The 20801-nt window shown below is 44.6% G+C and overlaps 1 pseudogene; it reads right to left on the bottom strand.

The window, feature by feature from the left end:
• Positions 1-1521: 1521 nt before the first annotated feature.
• Positions 1522-1639, bottom strand: LOC126185521 (5S ribosomal RNA; annotated as a pseudogene).
• Positions 1640-20801: the final 19162 nt, after the last annotated feature.

Genomic DNA, 20801 nt, shown 5'->3' with positions numbered 1-20801 from the left:
CTACTTAGTAACGAATCAAGACTGCAGCTGGATGTATAGAGCAGAGAAAAATATCTAAATCCGCTATCACGCTACTCTTCCGTAACAGAACAGTTATAAAATTCATTGCGTACGTCTATATGTCAGAAGAGCTTGGCGGTTCGTACTTTCGTGACATGGCCCAGCAGACAGTAGTTTATTATGTTTTATAGTAGCGATCCGGCCAGGAGTAGGAGGAGTTTAGTTTTTAACGTGCCGCCGACTATAAGGTCATTTGAGTCGGAGGCCGAGCTTGGAATAGGGAAGCATGGAGAAGGAAAGCTGCCGTGCCCTTTCCGAGGAACCATCCCGGCATTTGCCTTAAGCGATTTAGGCAAATCACGGAAAACCTAAATCAGGATGACCGGACGCGGTTTGACCCGCGATTCTCTAGAATGCGAGTCCAGTGTGGTAACGAATGCCGGACATTTGCCACACTTGCCAGGTAGCTTGAGTAGCGATCCCTCAGGTAAGGGACGCCCTTCCTGGTACTTCTTCTGTCCGCTTTCAAACCACCGTCTCCACATCTTACTCGATACAACCAGTACGTAAGGGACCTTCTTCTTCAACATCTTGGCCAAATACAGAGCATCTTTTCCGATATCGAAATATTTACAACTTTTGGGAAACGAAAGCAATACCGACGATTATGACAGTATGTAGTTGTGCCAAATCCCTCTGTCTGTACTGTAGCTTCCTTTCACGCTTACTGATTGCGGTTTAACAGTCCATCGGCAGGATTGCAACAAGATAGGAACGTTGTAAAGAGAATGCAAATGTACGCTAATCATTTCTTTTTTATCACTACATTTGTGCCTACATTAATTACTACAACTGCATGCCCAAAATACAATAAGGAAAGAAGAAGTGGGAATGTGAATGTTTGAAAAGAAGAACGACATAGTCCATATTAATTTACTCTCTAAAATCCGATATCCCTTGGGGCGAAACATCAGTTAGTAAAGTGTAGCGGGAAAATGTTCAAAACATGATTGAAAATACTTTCACTAAATAGAGATAAGAACATCTATGATCGACATGTCATCTAAAGTAGACGTACAATTTTAAAATGCTAGAAATAAGGAAATGAAGTAATACAGAATGCTATGCTTGTAACATACATTGTTGTTCTACATTCTTTAGCTCTGGTATTTACAGGGTCACAGAGAAAGCATACTAGGTTTTGGAGGGAAAAGCCGTAATTGTAGTGATCTGCGCTACAACAGAAACAAGAAGCACAACTTAAGGAAAAATAACGTAATGTGTGTTTCAGCTTACAAGCGACATTGAAGCAGGTAGTTCCTGTAACTTAGTATGACACTCCGTCTTCAGGCCACAAGTGGCCCATCGGGACCATCCGACCGCCGTATCATCCTCAGATGAGGATGCGGATAGAAGTGGCGTGTGGTCAGTCGTTATGATGGTTTTCTTTGACCCGAGCCGCTACTATTCGGTCGAGTAGCTCCTCAATTGGCATCACGAGGCTGAGTGCACACCGAAAAATGGCAACAGCACATGGCGGCCCGGATGGTCAACCATCCAAATGCCGGCCACGCCCAACAGCGCTTAACTTCGGTGATCTGACGGGAACCGGTGTATCCACTGCGGCATGGCCGTTGCTGACTTAGTACACTCTTGGAAATGGAAAAAAGAACACATTGACACCGGTGTGTCAGACCCACCATACTTGCTCCGGACACTGCGAGAGGGCTGTACAAGCAATGATCACACGCACGGCACAGCGGACACACCAGGAACCGCGGTGTTGGCCGTCGAATGGCGCTAGCTGCGCAGCATTTGTGCACCGCCGCCGTCAGTGTCAGCCAGTTTGCCGTGGCATACGGAGCTCCATCGCAGTCTTTAACACTGGTAGCATGCCGCGACAGCGTGGACGTGAACCGTATGTGCAGTTGACGGACTTTGAGCGAGGGCGTATAGTGGGCATGCGGGAGGCCGGGTGGACGTACCGCCGAATTGCTCAACACGTGGGGCGTGAGGTCTCCACAGTACATCGATGTTGTCGCCAGTGGTCGGCGGAAGGTGCACGTGCCCGTCGACCTGGGACCGGACCGCAGCGACGCACGGATGCACGCCAAGACCGTAGGATCCTACGCAGTGCCGTAGGGGACCGCACCCCCACTTCCCAGCAAATTAGGGACACTGTTGCTCCTGGGGTATCGGCGAGGACCATTCGCAACCGTCTCCATGAAGCTGGGCTACGGTCCCGCACACCGTTAGGTCGTCTTGCGCTCACGCCCCAACATCGTGCAGCCCGCCTCCAGTGGTGTCGCGACAGGCGTGAATGGAGGGACGAATGGAGACGTGTCGTCTTCAGCGATGAGAGTCGCTTCTGCCTTGGTGCCAATGATCGTCGTATGCGTGTTTGGCGCCGTGCAGGTGAGCGCCACAATCAGGACTGCATACGACCGAGGCACACAGGGCCAACACCCGGCATCATGGTGTGGGGAGCGATCTCCTACACTGGCCAACACCACTGGTGATCGTCGAGGGGACACTGAATAGTGCACGGTACATCCAAACCGTCATCGAACCCATCGTTCTACCATTCCTAGACCGGCAAGGGAACTTGATGTTCCAACAGGACAATGCACGTCCGCATGTATCCCGTGCCACCCAACGTGCTCTAGAAGGTGTAAGTCAACTACCCTGGCCAGCAAGATCTCCGGATCTGTCCCCCATTGAGCATGTTTGGGACTGGATGAAGCGTCGTCTCACGCGGTCTGCACGTCCAGCACGAACGCTGGTCCAACTGAGGCGCCAGGTGGAAATGGCATGGCAAGCCGTTCCACAGGACTACATCCAGCATCTCTACGATCGTCTCCATGGGAGAATAGCAGCCTGCATTGCTGCGAAAGGTGGATATACACTGTACTAGTGCCGACATTGTGCATGCTCTGTTGCCTGTGTCTATGTGCCTGTGGTTCTGTCAGTGTGATCATGTGATGTATCTGACCCCAGGAAGGTGTCAATAAAGTTTCCCCTTCCTGGGACAATGAATTCACGGTGTTCTTATTTCAATTTCCAGGAGTGTATGGGCAGAGGTTATATTCGACAACCAGAATAAATTAATAACTGGCTCCTTTTCAAATGGCTCAAATGGCTCTGAGCACTATGGGACTTAACATCTATGGTCATCAGTCCCCTAGAACTTAGAACTACTTAAACCTAACTAACCTAAGGACATCACACAACACCCAGCCATCACGAGGCAGAGAAAATCCCTGACCCCGCCGGGAATCGAACACGGGAACCCGGGCGTGGGAAGCGAGAACGCTACCGCACGACCACGAGATGCGGGCAACTGGCTCCTTTTACCGACCCCCGGTCTCAGATGAAACAGGTGCTGAACAGTTCAAAGAAAACTTGAGTCTCATCACAAATAGGTACGCTACTCATACAATTATAGTTGGTAGTGACTTCAATCTACCGTCCGTATGTTGGCCAAAATATATTTTCAGACCGTATTGTAGATAGAAAACAACTTCCGTAATTGTTCTAAATGCTTTTTTAAATTATTTTGAACATTTAGTTCACGAGGCCAATCAAATTGTAAATGGTTACGAAAACACACTTGACCTCTGAGCCACAAATAATCCTGAGCATCACTACGGATACAGGGATTAGTGAACACACTGTCGAGCGAGGCTCAATTCCGTAACAAAGAAACCCACCAAAACTAAACGCGAAATATATCTATTTATAAAAGCAGCTAAAATTCGCTTGACGTCTTTCTAAGAGAGAGTCTCCAATGCTTCCAAACTATGTAAGTGAAGACCATATGTGGCTTAAGTTCAAAGAAATAGTATCAACAGCACTCGAGAGATTCTGTTGTTGTTGTTGTGGTCTTCAGTCCTGAGACTGGTTTGATGCAGCTCTCCATGCTACTCTATCCTGTGCAAGCTTCTTCATCTCCCAATACCTACCGCAACCTACATCCTTCTGAATCTGCTTAGTGTATTCATCTCTTGGTCTCCCTCTACGATTTTTACCCTCCACGCTGCCCTCCAATACTAAATTGATGATCCCTTGATGCCTCAGAACATGTCCTACCAACCGATCCCTTCTACTAGTTAAGTTGTGCCACAAACTCCTCTTCACCCCAATCCTATTCAATACTTCCTCATAAGTTATGTGATCTACCAATCTAATCTTCAGCATCCTTCTGTAGCACCACATTTCAAAAGCTTCTATTCTCTTCTTGTCCAAACTATTTATCGTCTACGTTTCACTTCCATACATGGCTACACTCCATACAAATACTTTCAGAAATGACTTCCTGACATTTAAATCTAAACTCGATGTTAACAAATTTCTCTTCTTCAGAAACGCATTCCTTGCCATTGCCAGTCTACATTTTATATCCTCCCTACTTCGACCATCATCAGTTATTTTGCTCCCCAAATAGCAAAACTCCTTTACTACTTTAAGTGTCCCATTTCCTAATCTAATTCCCTCAGCATCACCTGACTTAATTCGACTACATTCCATTATCCTCGTTTTGCTTTTGTTGATGTTCATCTTATATCCTCCTTTCAAGACACTATCCATTCCGTTCAACTGCTCTTCCAAGTCCTTTGCTGTCTCTGACAGAATTACAATGTCATCGGCGAACCACAAAGTTTTTATTTCTTCTCCATGGATTTAATACCTACTCAGAATTTTTCTTTTGTTTCCTTCACTGCTTGCTCAATATACAGATTGAATAACATCGGTGAGAGACTACAACCCTGTCTCACTCCCTTCCCAACCACTGCTTCCCTTTCATGTCCTCCTACTCTTATAACTGCCGTCTGGTTTCTGTACAAATTGTAAATAGCCTTCCGCTCCCTGTATTTTACCCCTGCCACCTTTAGAATATGAAAGAGAGTATTCCAGTCGACATTGTCAAAAGCTTTCTCTAAGTCTACAAATACTGGGAACGTAGGTTTGCCCTTCCTGAATCTAGCTTCTATGATAAGTCGCAGGGTCAGTATTGCCTCACGTGTTCCAACATTTCTACGGAATCCAAACTGATCTTCCCCGAGGTCGGCTTCAAACTAGTTTTTCCATTCGTCTGTAAATAATTCGCGTTAGTATTTTGCAGCTGTGACTTATTAAACTGATAGTTCGGTAATTTTCACATCTGTCAACACCTGCTTTCTTTGGGATTGGAATTATTACATTCTTCTTGAAGTCTGAGGGTATTTCGCCTGTTTCATACATCTTGCTCACCAGATGGTAGAGTTTTGTCAGGACTGGCTCTCCCAAGGCCGTCAGTAGTTCTCATGGAATGTTGTCTACTCCGGGGACCTTGTTTCGACTCAGGTCTTTCAGTGCTCTGTCACCTCTTCACGCAATATTGTATCTCCCATTTCATCTTCATCTACATTCTCTTCCATTTCCATAATATTGTCCTCAAGTACACGCCCTTGTATAGACCCTCTATATATTCCTTCCACCTTTCTGCTTTCCCTTCTTTGCTTAGAACTGGGTTTCCATCTGAGCTCTTAATGTTCATGCAAGTGGTTCTCTTATCTCCAAAGGTCTCTTTAATTTTCCTGTAGGCTGTATCTATCTTACCCCTAGTGAGATAATCCTCTACATCCTTACATTTGTCCTCTAGCCATCCCTGCTTAGCCATTTTGCATTTCCTGCCGATGTCATTTTTCAGACGTTTGTAATCCTTTCTGCCTGCTTTATTTACTGCATTTTTATATTTTCTCCTTTCATCAATTAAATTCAATGTATCTTCTGTTACCCAAGGATTTCTACTAGCCCTCGTCTTTTTACCTACTTGAGCCTCTGCTGCCTTCACTACTTCATCCCTCAGAGCTACCCATTCTTCTTCTACTGTATTTCTTTCCCCCATTCCTGTCAATTGTTCCCTTATGCTCTCCCTGAAACTCTCTACAACCTCTGGTTTAGTCAGTTTATCCAGGTCTCATCTCCTTAAATTCCCATCTTTTAGCAGTTTCTTCAGTTTTAATCTACAGATCATAACCAATAGATTGTGGTCAGAGTCCACATCTGCCCCTGGAAATGTCTTACAATTTAAAACCTAAAACCTGGTTCCTAAATCTCTGTCTTACCATTACGTAATCTATCTGAAACCTGTCAGTATCTCCAGGCTTCTTCCATGTATACAGTCTTCTTTTATGATTCTTGAACCAAGTGTTAGCTATGATTAAGTTGTGCTCTGTGCAGAATTCTACCAGGCGGCTTCCTCTTTCATTTCTTAGCCCCAGTCCATATTCACCAACTACGTTTCCTCCTCTCCCTTTTCCTACTACCGAATTCCAGTCACCCATGACTATTAAATTTTCGTCACCCTTCACAATCTGAATAATGTCTTTTATTTCATCATGCATTTCTTCAATTTCTTCGTCATCTGCAGAGCTAGTTGGCATATAAACTTGTACTACTGTAGTAGGCGTGGGCTTCGTATCTATCTTTGCCACAATAATGCGTTCACTATGCTGTTTGTAGTAGCTTACCCGCATTCCTATTTTCCTATTCATTATTAAACCTACTCCTGCATTACCCCTATTTGATTTTGTGTTTATAACCCTGTAGTCACCTGACCAGAAGTCTTGTTCCTCCTGCCACCGAACTTCACTAATTCCCATTATATCTAACTTTAACCTATCCATTTGCCTTTCTAATTTTCTAACCTACCTGCCCGATTAAGGGTTCTGACATTCCACGCTCCGATCCGTAGAACACCAGTTTTCTTTCTCTTACTGATAACGACATCCTCTTGAGTAGTCCCCGCCCGGAGATCCGAATGGGGGACTATTTTACCTCCGGAATATTTTACCCAAGAGGACGCCATCATCATTTAACCATACAGTAAAGCTGCATGCCCTCGGGAAAAATTACGGCCGTAGTTTCCCCTTGCTATCAGCCGTTCGCAGTACCAGCACAGCAAGGCCGTTTTGGTTAGCGTTACAATGCCAGATCAGTCAATCATCCTGACTGTTGCCCTTGCAACTACTGAAAAGGCTGCTGCCCCTCTTCAGGAACCACACGTTTGTCTGGCCTCTCAACAGATACCCCTCCGTTGTGGTTGCACCTACGGTACGGCTATCTGTATCGCTGAGGCACGCAAGCCTCCCCACCAACGACAAGGTCCATGGTTCATGGGGGAGTTGAGAGATTCATACCAAATAAATTAATAAGAAATAGAACTGATCCCCCATGGTACACAAAACACGACAGAAAGCTGCTGCAGGGGCACTGAAAAAGGCACGTATAATTTAGACGAACGCAAAATCTCCAAGATTGGCGAAGTTTTACTACGGATTTCAATGCGGGATGTATTTAATAGTTTCCACGACGAAAATCTCTCTAGAAATGTGGCGGAAAATCCAAAGAGATTCTGGTCCTATTTTAAGTAAACCAGCGGATAGGCTCAGTAAGTACCTTTACCGCGCGACAATGATGAGGAGGAGGAGGGGGGAGACAAGGGACCCAACCCTTCGGAGCAGGTAATATCGTGGCAAATGTCCGCATACCGTGCTAACCACTGCGCTATCCCTCTCTGATCCGACCCGGCTTCGCACGGGTAGCATTGAATATCTATGGCCACACGATTTTTTACGGACTACGGCGTAGAGTTAGAAATACAATTCAAAGAACAACGTTAAGTCAATGAATATCATTACTTTCATGTAACTTACGTTATGTGAGCAGCGCACCCCAGGAAAAGATACCCGGATGCCCGAATGTCGCGTACTGAATTGGTGTTTAAAGTGATATCTCATAGTAATGATGGGAACACATCGTGATGTAAGTAGTGAGAGTTACTAAAATGTAGACTTTCACGGCCGGAAATATCATGTCCATTATAATTAGCGAGCCAGTGGGTGTGTCGGACCTTCCATTGAGCTACGGACCCCCTTGAAGATGTCTCCCGCAGTCGGAGACGAAACGTTGGGAATCGACACAGAATTCATCAATCGACCACGGCATAACAGCCGGAATAATTATAATGGACAGTAGTAAGAGTACAACTAACGTAAATATCGTATGCGAATCATGCGTGTACTCGTATTTGTGTTTCAGTGATCCAACATATATCGAGGCTGGCTGAGGTGGTACAAATAAAAGAAAAATAGTAAGAAAAATCTTGGCTGGTGTACGTGTTTTGCTTGTGTTACACCACCGCTGTTGTGTAGCTTACAAGTGGAGGGTCTGACGTGTGATGCACCGATTTTGACCAACTTTTACAAGAACGCTCTATGTTGAAAATAAAGAGACGGGTGTTTCGGCTTTTTGCTAGACTCCCGATTTTTTAAAACATCGAGATCAAAGTTGATGACGGAAAATTGTATTTTGACTCGCAAGATTGTCGAAAAACAAACATTTTTATTGGTAGAATATGGATTCTAAAGTTAATAATGTTCGAGCTATTACGTTGTTGCGTTTGCATGCTCTATCTTGTGTACCTGTCATTCAGTGTCTCTAGCAGAGCGAGGTCGGCAGTCGAGCAATTCCGGCACAGTAGCTCATCATGTTAGGTCAGAGGGCTTGTTGCCCTCTGTAATAATAAAACAAACTGAATGAGGAAATCAACGATGAATAATAACGAACAAATGAAAAAATGCGGTCAAGTGATTAGACTACCAACCAAAAGGTCCGTATTCGATTCTTGATCGTGGTCTTTTTTCACTCGATATTTTTTCCGATGTATCTGATAATATTCTAATCATCGGAATACTTCTCTTTGCCTTTCTTTTTAAGTAAAACATCGTGAGATGTGATTAATGATCAAATAAGCATATATTATCATGTAATGTCTGCTTTTCATCTTGAGACACAGTACAAAAATACACCTAAAGAATATTATTGTGTATTCGTAACTGATCGTCTATTTGTGACCGTTCTCGCAGCCAGTGGAGTGAAACTTATCACAGAACGGGCGAAACATAAATATTGCTCGCACAATGTGCAACACACGAATGACATCTCGCCGCATTGCCACGTTTTCCGATACCTAATTCGTTGCAAACATATCTGACTGACCTTCCTAAAAGCAGGTCTATCAGATATCAACTTGAATGCGTACCAAGTGAGTAAAAATATCTTGAAAGACGGGCGTGGGCAACTGGTTATGGAGCAACGCATCAGTTTTGATAGCATCCACCTCTGCTCTGCTGTGATGTCGCACGATTTTAAGTAATGCGATGAAATTCTTCACCTGTCGAAAAAAGTAAACATCATACGATTGACAAAAAGAGAGAAGTATACTTCGGTTGTATCACTTTCACGGTGCAGGTCGGCTGAGCATCATCATCTACGAAAGTCCTATCTAGCGCGTCATGTATCATGATGCAAATAAAGGTCACTACATTATATATACTTATCTGATTATTAATCGCACCTCCCGATGTTTTACTTCAAACACGGAAAAGAAAGGTGTTCATATTATTAGAATATTATCATGTACACCGAAAAAATATCAAATGAGAAAGAAAAACACGATCAAGAATTGAACACAGACCTGTAATTTGGTAATTTACACTGAAGAGGCAAAGAAACTGGTACATCTGCCTAATAACGTGTGGGGGCCCCACGAGCACGCAGAAGTGGCATGGACTCGATTAATGTCTGAAGTAGTGCTGGAGGGAATTGACACCATGAACGCTGCAGGGCTGTCCATAAATCCGTAAGAGTACGAGAGGGTGGAGATCTCATCTGAACAGTACGTTGCAATGCATCACAGATATGCTCGATAATGTTCATGTCTGGGGAGTTTGGTGGCCATCGGAAGTGTTTAACTCTGAAGAGTGTTCCTGGGAGCACTCTGTAGAAATTCTGGACGTGTGAGGTGTCGCATTGTCCTGCTGGAATTGCCCAAGTTCGTCGTAATGCACAATGGACGTGAATGGACACAGGTGATCAGACAGGATACTTACGTGTCACCTGTCAGAGTGGTATCTAGACCTGTCAGCACACTGCACACCATCACAGAGCCTCCACCAGCTTGAATAGTCCCCAGCTTACATGCAGCGTCATCTATGGATTCATGAGGTTGTCTCCATACCCGTACACGTCCATGCACTCGAAACAATTTGCAACGAGACTTGTGCGACCAGGCAACATGTTCCTATTCATCAACAGTCCAAAGTCAGTGTTATCGTGTCCAGGTTAGGCGTAAAGCTTTGTGTCGTGCAATGATCAAGGGTACACGAGTGGGCCTTCGGCTCCGAAAGCCCATATCGATGATGTTCCGTTGAATGGTTCGCACGCTGACACTTGATGATGGCCCAGCATTGAAATCTGCAGTTTGCGGAAGGGTTGCACTTCTGTCATGCTGAACGATTCTCTTGGGTCGTCGTTGGACCCGTTCTCGCAAGATCTTTTCCTGATATTCACAGTACACTCGTGAAATGGTCGTACTGGAAAATCCCCACTTCATTGCTATCTCGGACGTGCTGCGTCCCATCGCTGGTGCGCGTACTATAACACCACGTTCAAACTCACTTAAATCTTGACAACCTGCCATTGTAACAGCAGTAACCGATCTAACAACTGCGCCAGACACTTGTTGTCTTATATAAACGTTGTCCCGATGGCTTCCTTGAAGATAGTAAAGAAAGGTGTCCCAATTATTACAATATTATCAGTTACACCGAAAAAAATCATCGAATTAAAAAAAACCACAGCCTAGAATCGAACACATACCTGCAGTCTGGCAGTCCAAGGCCTCGACTACCCAATCTTTTTTATGTTTACCACTTTTTTTCTTTTTTATTATCAGAGTGACTTTTTGCTTTCATGAACGTTCAGACGACAATAGTCAAAATCATCATGTAATACGAGGTGCAAATTGAGAATCAAATAATTATAGTAAGCAAAAGAAGAGAAAAAGATTCTGAAAAACTAACTCACAAGATGTTGTCTCTACTTTTTTTTACTTATATATAAGGAAGGAAACTGAACAAAACAGCCGGCCGGGGTGGCCGAGCAGTTCTAGGCGCTACAGTCTGGAACCGCGCGACCGCTACGGTCGCAGGTTCGAATCCGGCCTCGGGAATGGATGTGTGTGATGTCCTTAGGTTAGTTAGGTTTAAGTAGTTCTAAGTTCTAGGGGACTGATAACCCAAGAAGTTAAGTCCCATAGTGCTCAGAGATATTTGAACCATTTGATTCCTCATCTCATCCCTTTTGCGTCTATATACACTATGAGATCCGGACACCCGCAAAAACATACATTGTTCATATTAGGTGCATTGTGCTGTCACCTACTTCCAGGTACTGCATATCAGCGACCTCAGTAGTCATTAGACATCGTGAGAAAGCAGAATGGGGCGCTCCGCGGAACTCACGGACTTCAAACGTGGTTAGCTAATTAGGTGCCATTTGCGTCATACTTCTGTATGCGTGATTTCCACACTCCTAAACATCCCTAGGTGCACTGTTTCCGATGCGATAGTGAAGTGGAAACGAGATGGGACACGTACAGCAGAAAAGCGTACAGGGCGATCTCATCTGTTGACTGACAGAGACCGTCGACAATTGAAGAGGTTCGTAATGTCTAATAGGCATACATCTAACCAGACCATCGCACAGGAATTACAAACTAAATCAGGATGCTCTGCAAGTACTATGACAGTTAGGCGGGAGGCGAGAAAACTTGGATTTCATGGTCGAGCGGCTGCTCATGACCTACACATCACGCCGATAAATGGGAAACGATGCCTCCCTTGGTGTAAGGAGCGTAAACATTGGACGATTGAACAGTGAAAAAATGTTGTGTGGAGTGACGAATCACGGTACACAGTGTGACGATCCGATGGGAGGGTGTGGGTATGGCGAATGCCTGATGAACGTCATCTGCCAGTGTGTGTGGTGCCATCAGTAAAATTCGGAGCCGGTGGTGTTATGGTGTGGTCGTGTTTTTCATGGAGGGGGTTTGCGCCCCTTGTTGTTTTGCGTGGCACTATCACAGCACACGCCTACATTGATGTTTTAAGCACCTTCTTGCTTCCCACTGTTCAAGAGCAATTCGGGGATGGCGATTGCATCTTTCAGCACGATCGGGCATCTGTTCATAATGTACGGCCTGTGGCGGATTGGCCGGCCGTGGTGGCCGTGCGGTTCTAGGAGCTTCAGTCCAGAACCGCGAGACTACTACGGTCGCAGGTTCGAATCCTGCCTCGGGCATGGATGTGTGTGATGTTCTTAGGTTAGTTAGATTTAAGTAGTTCTAAGTTCTAGGGGACTGATGACCTCAGTAGTTAAGTCCCATAGTGCTCAGAGCCATTTGAACCATTTTTTGTGGCGGATTGGTTACTCGACAATAACATCCCTGTAATGGACTGACCTGCATAGAGTCATGACCTGAATCCTATAGAACACCTTTGGAATTTTTTGGAACGCCAACTTCGTGCCAGGCCTCACCGACCGACATGGATACCTCTCCTTAATGCAGTAGTCCATAAAGAATAGGCTCCCATTCCCAAAGAAACCTTCCAGCACCTGACTGAACGTATGCCTGTGAGAGTGGAAGCTGTCATCAAAGCTAAGGGTGGGCCAACAGCATGTTGAATTCCAGCATTACCGATGGAGGGCGCCACGAGCTTGTAAGTAATTTTCAGCCAGGTGTCCGGATACTTTTGATCACATAGTGTAAATTGAAGTCGCGTATTCGCCTCCTTCCCTATGTGCAGGCTTATCTCAGGAACTGCTGTAGGGCTTTTGATCTGGTTTTCACTAATAGATACACTGATCCACGAGAAAGATTTTTATATGTTATTTATAAAAATTTCATACAGATTGACTGAATGATAATAAATTAAAATTGTGTTTTGGAAACATTACCATTGCTATGTAGGGAGCAGCCATCAACTCGAGAGAACGGCAGTGAGTCGAGTGTACAGCAAGCGTAACAAACTTTGCATCTGGTTTGCTGGTGTAGGGGTACATCATGTGGCTGGAGATCGAGAGGTTGTGGAATTAAATCCTGGCTGGGTCGATGTCTAACTTATCGTTCACATCTCAGTGATATGAAGATTCGCCAGAAACGAAGCATTGCTCGGATTCCACGTTAAACTGTAGCTCCCTTTTCCTGGTTGAATAACTGGATATGGAAAGGCAAGTAGGGTAAGTGACATCCAACTGACTGAAATCATTTCAGAACAACTGCATAGCGAAAAAACCTGCGAATTAGAATCAATTCTTTATGCACAAAGTGAAACACACTCCGAAAGTCTACTTCAGCATGGGATGCATGTTTGCTTCATTTACATAAAGAAGGTTTTGCAGCAGTGCTGCAGATGACCCTACTGTCAGGTCCGCATCTCGTGGTCTAGTGGCTAGCGTTGCTGCCTCGGGATCTGGGGATCCCGGGTTCGATTCCCGGCCGGATTGGGGATTTTCTCCGCCCTGGGACAGGGTATTTGTCTTGTCATTATCATTTGGGTATGTGGCGAGACTTGAGTGTAAGGATTTGGAATTTGTACGGGTGCTGATAACCACGGTGTTGAGCGCCCCGCAAACAAAATAACATCATCATCATCTACTCTCTGCATTCTCCTTTCCTTGGGGGGTTGTTGGGGTTGTTTTGGGGGAAGAGACCAAACTGCGAGGTCATCGGTCTCACCGGATTAGGGAACGACGGGGAAGAAAGTCGGCCGTGCCATTTCAAAGGAACCATCCCGGCATTTGCCTGGAGTGATTTAGGGAAATCACGGAAAACCTAAATCAGGATGGCCGGACGCGGGATTGAACCGTCGTCCTCCCGAATGCGAGTCCAGTGTGCTAACCACTGCGCCACCTCGCTCGGTCCTTTCCTTGAGTCGAATAGAGATCTGAACAAGACTCTTAGGGTGCTGTGGCGAAATATATTATTTTTTGACAACTCTCAAATTACGCAGAGGACTGGTAAACGAAATTCGACTGGTGAAATAGAGATTTAGAACCTTTAATGATCATAATGACATGGATTCGATGTTCTTGAATAGGATCCAGAATTTTCTCGTGGATTAATTTACCAGATTTCGAAATACTTCTACAGATAATTAAGGGACGCATTTAGAATTGTGATGACAAATACAGACTGCCGGTTTCTGCTTCGCTCAGATTAGCAATCGCAATTCGCTCTCTTATTTCACGGTAAATTCTTCAAACAATGGGCGGTGAAATACTCAACTTTGAAGTACCGTAATTCATATGATCAACAACGAAAAGGTAACCACCTCATCGGCACGCTATGATGTGAGACTAACAATTTGAAATAATCAAATTTGTAACCAAATGTGTATCTGTAATTCTTTGGGTACAACTGCATAGCGAAAGAACATGAGAAGCCAAATTGCGTGGCGTTTTATTTTTAGGCTACAAGTAAAACGTTTTCATATCAGCGCACACTCCGCTGCAGAGTGAAAATCTCATTCGGGAAACACTCCGAGGCTGTGGCTAAGCCATGTCTCCGCAGTATCCTTTTTTTCAGGAGTGCTAGTTCTGCAAGGTTCGCAGGAGAGCTTCTGTAAAGTTTGGAAGGTAGGAGACGAGATACTGGCAGAAGTAAAGCTGTGAGACCGGGCGTGAGTCGTGCTTCGGTAGCTCAGATGGTAGAGCACTTGCCCGCGAAAGGCAAAGGTCCCGAGTTCGAGTCTCGGTCGGGCACACAGTTTTAATCTGCCAGGAAGTTTCATATCAGCGCACACTCCGCTGCAGAGTGAAAATCTCATTCTGGAAACATCCCCCAGGCTGTGGCTAAGCCATGTCTTCGCAGTATCCTTTCTTTCAGGAGTGCTAGTTCTGCAAGGTTCGCAGGAGAGCTTCTGTAAAGTTTGGAAGGTAGGAGACGAGATACTGGCAGAAGTAAAGCTGTGAGACCGGGCGTGAGTCGTGCTTCGGTAGCTCAGATGGTAAAGCACTTGCCCGCGAAAGGCAAAGGTCCCGAGTTCGAGTCTCGGTCGGGCACACAGTTTTAATCTGCCAGGAAGTTTCATATCAGCGCACACTCCGCTGCAGAGTGAAAATCTCATTCTGAAAACGTTTTCCGAAAAAATAATTCAGCAACTTAGCTTCGTTTAGATACATAACGTTCTTTTATCAACTTTCTCCTTTCCTTGAATCAAACCTAGATGTGGACACGATTCGTTGCGTCACGCAACGAAGAAGTCTGACATAACGAAGTCCGCGGCAAAGAATTGCTGCAATGAGTCTCAACAATAAATCACAATGTGTACTAACAAGGAAAGGGTCTCACACATGGGTCACCGATTTTGATCCAATTTTGTAAGGAAATTCTGTATTCGAAACAATGGCTCTGGCTCTGAGCACTATGGGACTCAACATCTGAGGCCATCAGTCCCCTAGACTTGAAAATACTTAAAACTAACTAACCTAAGGATGACACACACATCCATGCCCGAGGCAGGATTCGAACCTGCGAGCGTAGTGGTCGCGCGGTTCCAGACTGAATCGCCTAGAACCGCTCGGCCACTCCGGCCGGCTAAGGACATCACACACATCCATGCTCGAAGCAGGAATCGAACCAGCGACCGTAGCAGCAGCGCGGTTTCGGACTGAAGTGCCTAGAACCGCTCGGCCACAGCGGCCGGCAGATGAGGAATCACTTATGATTGTAATGCTGCATTGCTTTATACTTAAAATGGAAATGCCCGTTGGGTAGACCGTTCGCCTGGTGCAAGTCTTTCGAGTTGACGCCACTGCGGCGACTTGTGTGTCGATGAGGATGAAATGATCTACATCTACATCTACATTTATACTCCGCAAGCCACCCAACGGTGTGTGGCGGAGGGCACTTTACGTGCCACTGTCATTACCTCCCTTTCCTGTTCCAGTCGCGTATGGTTCGCGGGAAGAACGACTGTCTGAAAGCCTCTGTGCGCGCTCTAATCTCTCTAATTTTACATTCGTGATCTCCTCGGGAGGTATAAGTAGGGGGAAGCAATATATTCGATACCTCATCCAGAAACGCACGCTCTCGAAACCTGGCGAGCAAGCTACAACGCGATGCAGAGCGCCTCTCTTGCAGAGTCTGCCACTTGAGTTTGTTAAACATCTCCGTAACGCTATCACGGTTACCAAATAACCCTGTGACGAAACGCGCCGCTCTTCTTTGGATCTTCTCTATCTCCTCCGTCAACCCGATCTGGTACGGATCCCACACTGATGAGCAATACTCAAGTATAGGTCGAACGAGTGTTTTGTAAGCCACCTCCTTTGTTGATGGACTACATTTTCTAAGGACTCTCCCAATGAATCTCAACCTGGTACCCGCCTTAATAAGGAAAGCACAACACCCAGTCGCCGAGCGGAGAAAATCTCCGACCCATCCGGAAATCGAACCCGGGCCGTTAGGTATGACATTCCGTCGCGCTGACCACACAGCTACCTAGGGTGGGTGTTTCATGCTTAAAAGTTAATGACGTGACGATGACGTCACTTCAGGTCATCACTCATTAAATTAGAATACATATTGAGGTTACTGATAAAAGAACGCATTACGTTACTGTTTTGTTGATTCGTTATGGCAACTTTCGCCCATATTTCGGAGCTGTTACTGCTCTAACGATACGAACACGAGACATGACATTCAGGAAAGGAAGGTATGTGGTTAAATCTTGCTGTCGAGCACTCTAAACTTGATGCTTCTATATTGTAGCAGAGGGAAAGCACATGGAATGTGAACACGAGCATGGCTACGTATCAAGACAGTTCACCTGCCATAACAAATATTCTCCTGTCCATTACAATTACTGTAAATCTTATACATATACCTTTAGCTTAAATAAACAGAAGCTGCTCTTGATCATACCCCAGATCATGTTAACGTAACAACAGAAATAAGCCAACAGTTCATCTGCAGATTTGTTATTAATTTGAATACACAGGTCCTAGTCATACAGACAGCTGCATCTCACTGCAGATACAATAACTCTGTATTATTGATTCCTTGGGATTCATGTTAATGCCAAACATGATAATTAAACTGCCTGTAATATACAAGTGGAAATAAGATATCAGATCACCTGAAGTTTGTTCTTGTAGTAATTTATTTATTTATTTTATCTTTTGCTCTCATGGTATCGCCATTCTGATTAAAATATTTGCCCTTATATCGACTTTACTACATGTAAAGAACAACAAAATACATCTCTGTAAAAAGTAGGCCTATGCCATATCTTTCTGTCAAGATCTTTGTTACAAGCAACAGTTGTAAAGCGCATGCTGGATGCTGGAGAAGTGTCACTGTCAAAGTGTAAAGTAATATAGTTTGTGTGAAAGTGTTCTGGACATCAAAATGGAGGCAGACACATGGACACTAACCGAAAAAAGCCGCCTATACTGTCGCAGTAAGTAAAAACTAAATTTACATCCATATCGACAGATAAGCTATATTCATGGCGATACATTAAAGAGTGACCCATCTTTCTGCCATAGAACCAGCACCCAGCATTAAACTACTACCAGTAATGATGTAACTTCCCGGATCCTCCCGAAACCATCTGAAGATGAACCTGAGAAGGTTCGAAAACCGGTTCATGGAATAAAGCATTATTATTCAAAAAAAATTGACTGGTTGCAGTTCTGTATAACTTATTTACATTAGTTGGCTGGTTCAAATGGCTCTGAGCACTATGGGACTTAACATCTGTGGTCATCAGTCCCCTAGAACTTAGAACTACTTAAACCTAACTAACCTAAGGACATCACACACATCCATGCCCGAGGCAGGATTCGAACCTGCGACCGTAGCGGTCACGCGGTTCCAGACTGAAGCGCCTTTAACCGCACGGCCACACCGGCCGGCTTACATTAGTTCAACCTGTTCCCGTGAGGGGCGCCGTCACGGCATGTCTTCAAGATGGGCGAAACACTTGACGTTCGTCAGAAGCAACACGCTCTCATAGAATTCCTGTGCTGTGAAAACGTGACAATGGGAAACATCCACAAGAGGTTGAAAAAGGTGTATGGAGATGCTGCTGTCGATCGCAGTACAGTCAGTCGCTGGGAAAGCAGGTTACGTGATGAATGTGGGCACGGCAATATTGAGGATTGTCCTCGCAGCGGCAGGCCTCGTACTGCACACACTCCAGACAATGTGCAGAGAGTTAACGAACTGGTGACTGCTGGCAGACGCTTCACAGTGAACGAATTATCACGCTACATTCGGATAGGGGAAGGAAGTGTTTGAAGAATACTGAAAGTGCTGGCCTTAAAAAAGGTTTGTGCCAGGTGGGTTCCCAGGATGTTGACAGTGGCTCACAAAGAAACAAGAAAAACGGTATGCAGCGAACTTTTGGAACAGTATGAGAATGGTGGAGATAAATTTCTTGGAAGAATTGTTACAGGTGATGAAACATGGCTCCATCATTTTTCACCAGAGACGAAGAGGCAATCAATGGAGTGGCATCATGCAAATTCACCCAAGAAAAAAAATTCAAAACTACACCTTCTGCTGGAAAAGTTATAGCTACCGTGTTTTTCGATTCCGAAGGACTCTTGCTTGTGGACATCATGCCAAGTGGAACCACCATAAATTCTGATGCATATGTGACGACACTGAAGAAACTTCAAGCTCGACAGAGTCGTGTTCGACCACATCAGCAAAAGCAGGATGTTTTGCTGTTGTACGACAATGCACGCCCACATGTCAGTCAAAAAACCGTGGAAGCGATTACAAAACACAGATGGACAACACTGAAACACCTGCCTTACAGTCCTGACCTGGCTCCATGTGACTATCAACTCTTTGGGAAACTGAAAGACTCTCTTCGTGCAGCAAGGTTTGAAGATGATGACTCCCTTGTGCACGCTGCCAAACAGTGGCTCCAACAGGTTGGTCAAGAATTTTACCGTGCGGGTATACAGGCTCTGGTTCCAAGATGGCGTAAGGCATTTGAGAGGGATGGAAATTATGTGGAGAAATGAATACATTGTTCCTAAAGGATGTATCTACACACTGTAAAACATTCAAACATGTAGAGTAAAAGATGGATTTTAAAAAAATAGTGTGCATTTCTTTTGGAGTGACCCTCGTATGTTGGCAGCAGTGGGATGATTTCACAATTAGCGTCAAATTTCGGTTCTCTAGATTTTCTCAGTAGGGTTCCTCGAAAAGAACGTTGCCTTCCCTCCAACGACTCCCACTCGAGTTCCCGAAGCATCTCCTCAATACTTGCATGTTGTTCGAACCTACCGGTAAGAAATCTAGCAGCCCGTAGACTGTTTCGATGTCTTCCTCCCATCCGACCAGGTGCGGATCCAAAATACTCCAGAAGAACTAAAGAACAGGCCACACCAGCGCCCTATATCTGTTCTCCTTTACAGATGAACCACACTTTCCTAAAATTCTCCCAATAAACCGAAGTCAACCATTCTTCTTCCCTACTACAGTCGTCACATGCTCATTTCAGTTCATATCGATTTGCAACGTCACGTCCAAATATTTAAACGACGTAGCTGCGTCAAGCAGAACACAGCTAATACTGTATCCGAATACAACGGGTTTCTTGTCGCTACTCATCCATGTTTAGAGCCAGTTGCCATTCATCGCACTTACTAGAAATCTTGTCTAAGTCATCACATATCTCCTTACAGTCACTCAACCTCGACACCAGTTCATCGTCAGCAAACAACCGCAGATTTCTGCCCACCATTTTCGCCAGACCATTTGTGTATATAGAAAACAACAGAGGTCCTAAACACTGAATAAATTTTCACTTGCAAAGGTTGCTAAAATTACGTATTTATTCATGTAGACTACCGGTTAGGGCGATTCTTTGTTGCCATCTTCGGATCTGCAAAAGATGGGACCGAGAATGCTACGATACCGCTATTAACATAACAGTACACATAATTACATCGAAGAGTTGCAATAGAACGTACCACGTTTATAGCGTTACACAATCTTCTCCTGCAGTACAGTAAGTGGTGCTACACAGTATACGTCCATGCTGGTATCGTGAGCTATACGAGAAGTCGGCATGTCAATTTTACAATAACAGCCATGTACAGAGATGTTATTGTGCCGATTACAAGTGCTTACATTCATCATTGTTTTACAACTGACAGATCCAAGCATAAACATTATGAGTGATACATAAGAATATCAAATGGCGAAGTGGTAGTAAAAATCGATATTATCATCATCTTCCATTAGATCAAAGCATAGATTTATTATTCCATATAATTACATATGCCTAAATTATAATCATAACATACAAGCCAAGACAGTATTCTACAACTTTAAAAATTTTCTCTAAAATCATGTGTAACATTCATAAAACATAGTTAATGAATAAACATTTTTATATCATCTTAGAAAACTTTTTACAGTTTATAAAAGCTCTGTAAATATAGAATCACAGACAATAATCGTCCACGAGACTCAGAGGGTCGTAGGCACGGGTTCCCAGGTAGATGCCGTGTTTCTTGACTTCCGCAAGGTGTTCGATACAGTTCCCCACAGTCGTTTAATGAACAAAGTAAGGGCATACGGACTATCAGACCAATTGTGTGATTGGATTGAAGAGTTCCAAGATAACAGAACGCAGCTTATCGTTCTCAATGGAGAGAAGTCTTCCGAAGTAAGAGTGATTTCAGGTGTGCCGCAGGGGAGTGTCGTAGGACCGTTGCTATTCACAATATATACAAATGGCCTTGTGTATAACATCGGAAGCTCACTGAGGCTTTTTGTGGATGATGCTGTAGTATATCGAGAGGTTGTAACAATGGAAAATTGTACTGAAATGCAGGAGGATCTGCAACGAATTGACGCATGGTGCAGGGAATGGCAAGAG

This window comes from Schistocerca cancellata, chromosome 4, assembly GCF_023864275.1.
Source record: "Schistocerca cancellata isolate TAMUIC-IGC-003103 chromosome 4, iqSchCanc2.1, whole genome shotgun sequence".
Lineage (NCBI taxonomy): Eukaryota > Metazoa > Arthropoda > Insecta > Orthoptera > Acrididae > Schistocerca > Schistocerca cancellata.
Note: the sequence above shows the minus strand (reverse complement) of the source record. Positions and strands in the feature narration are given on the sequence as shown.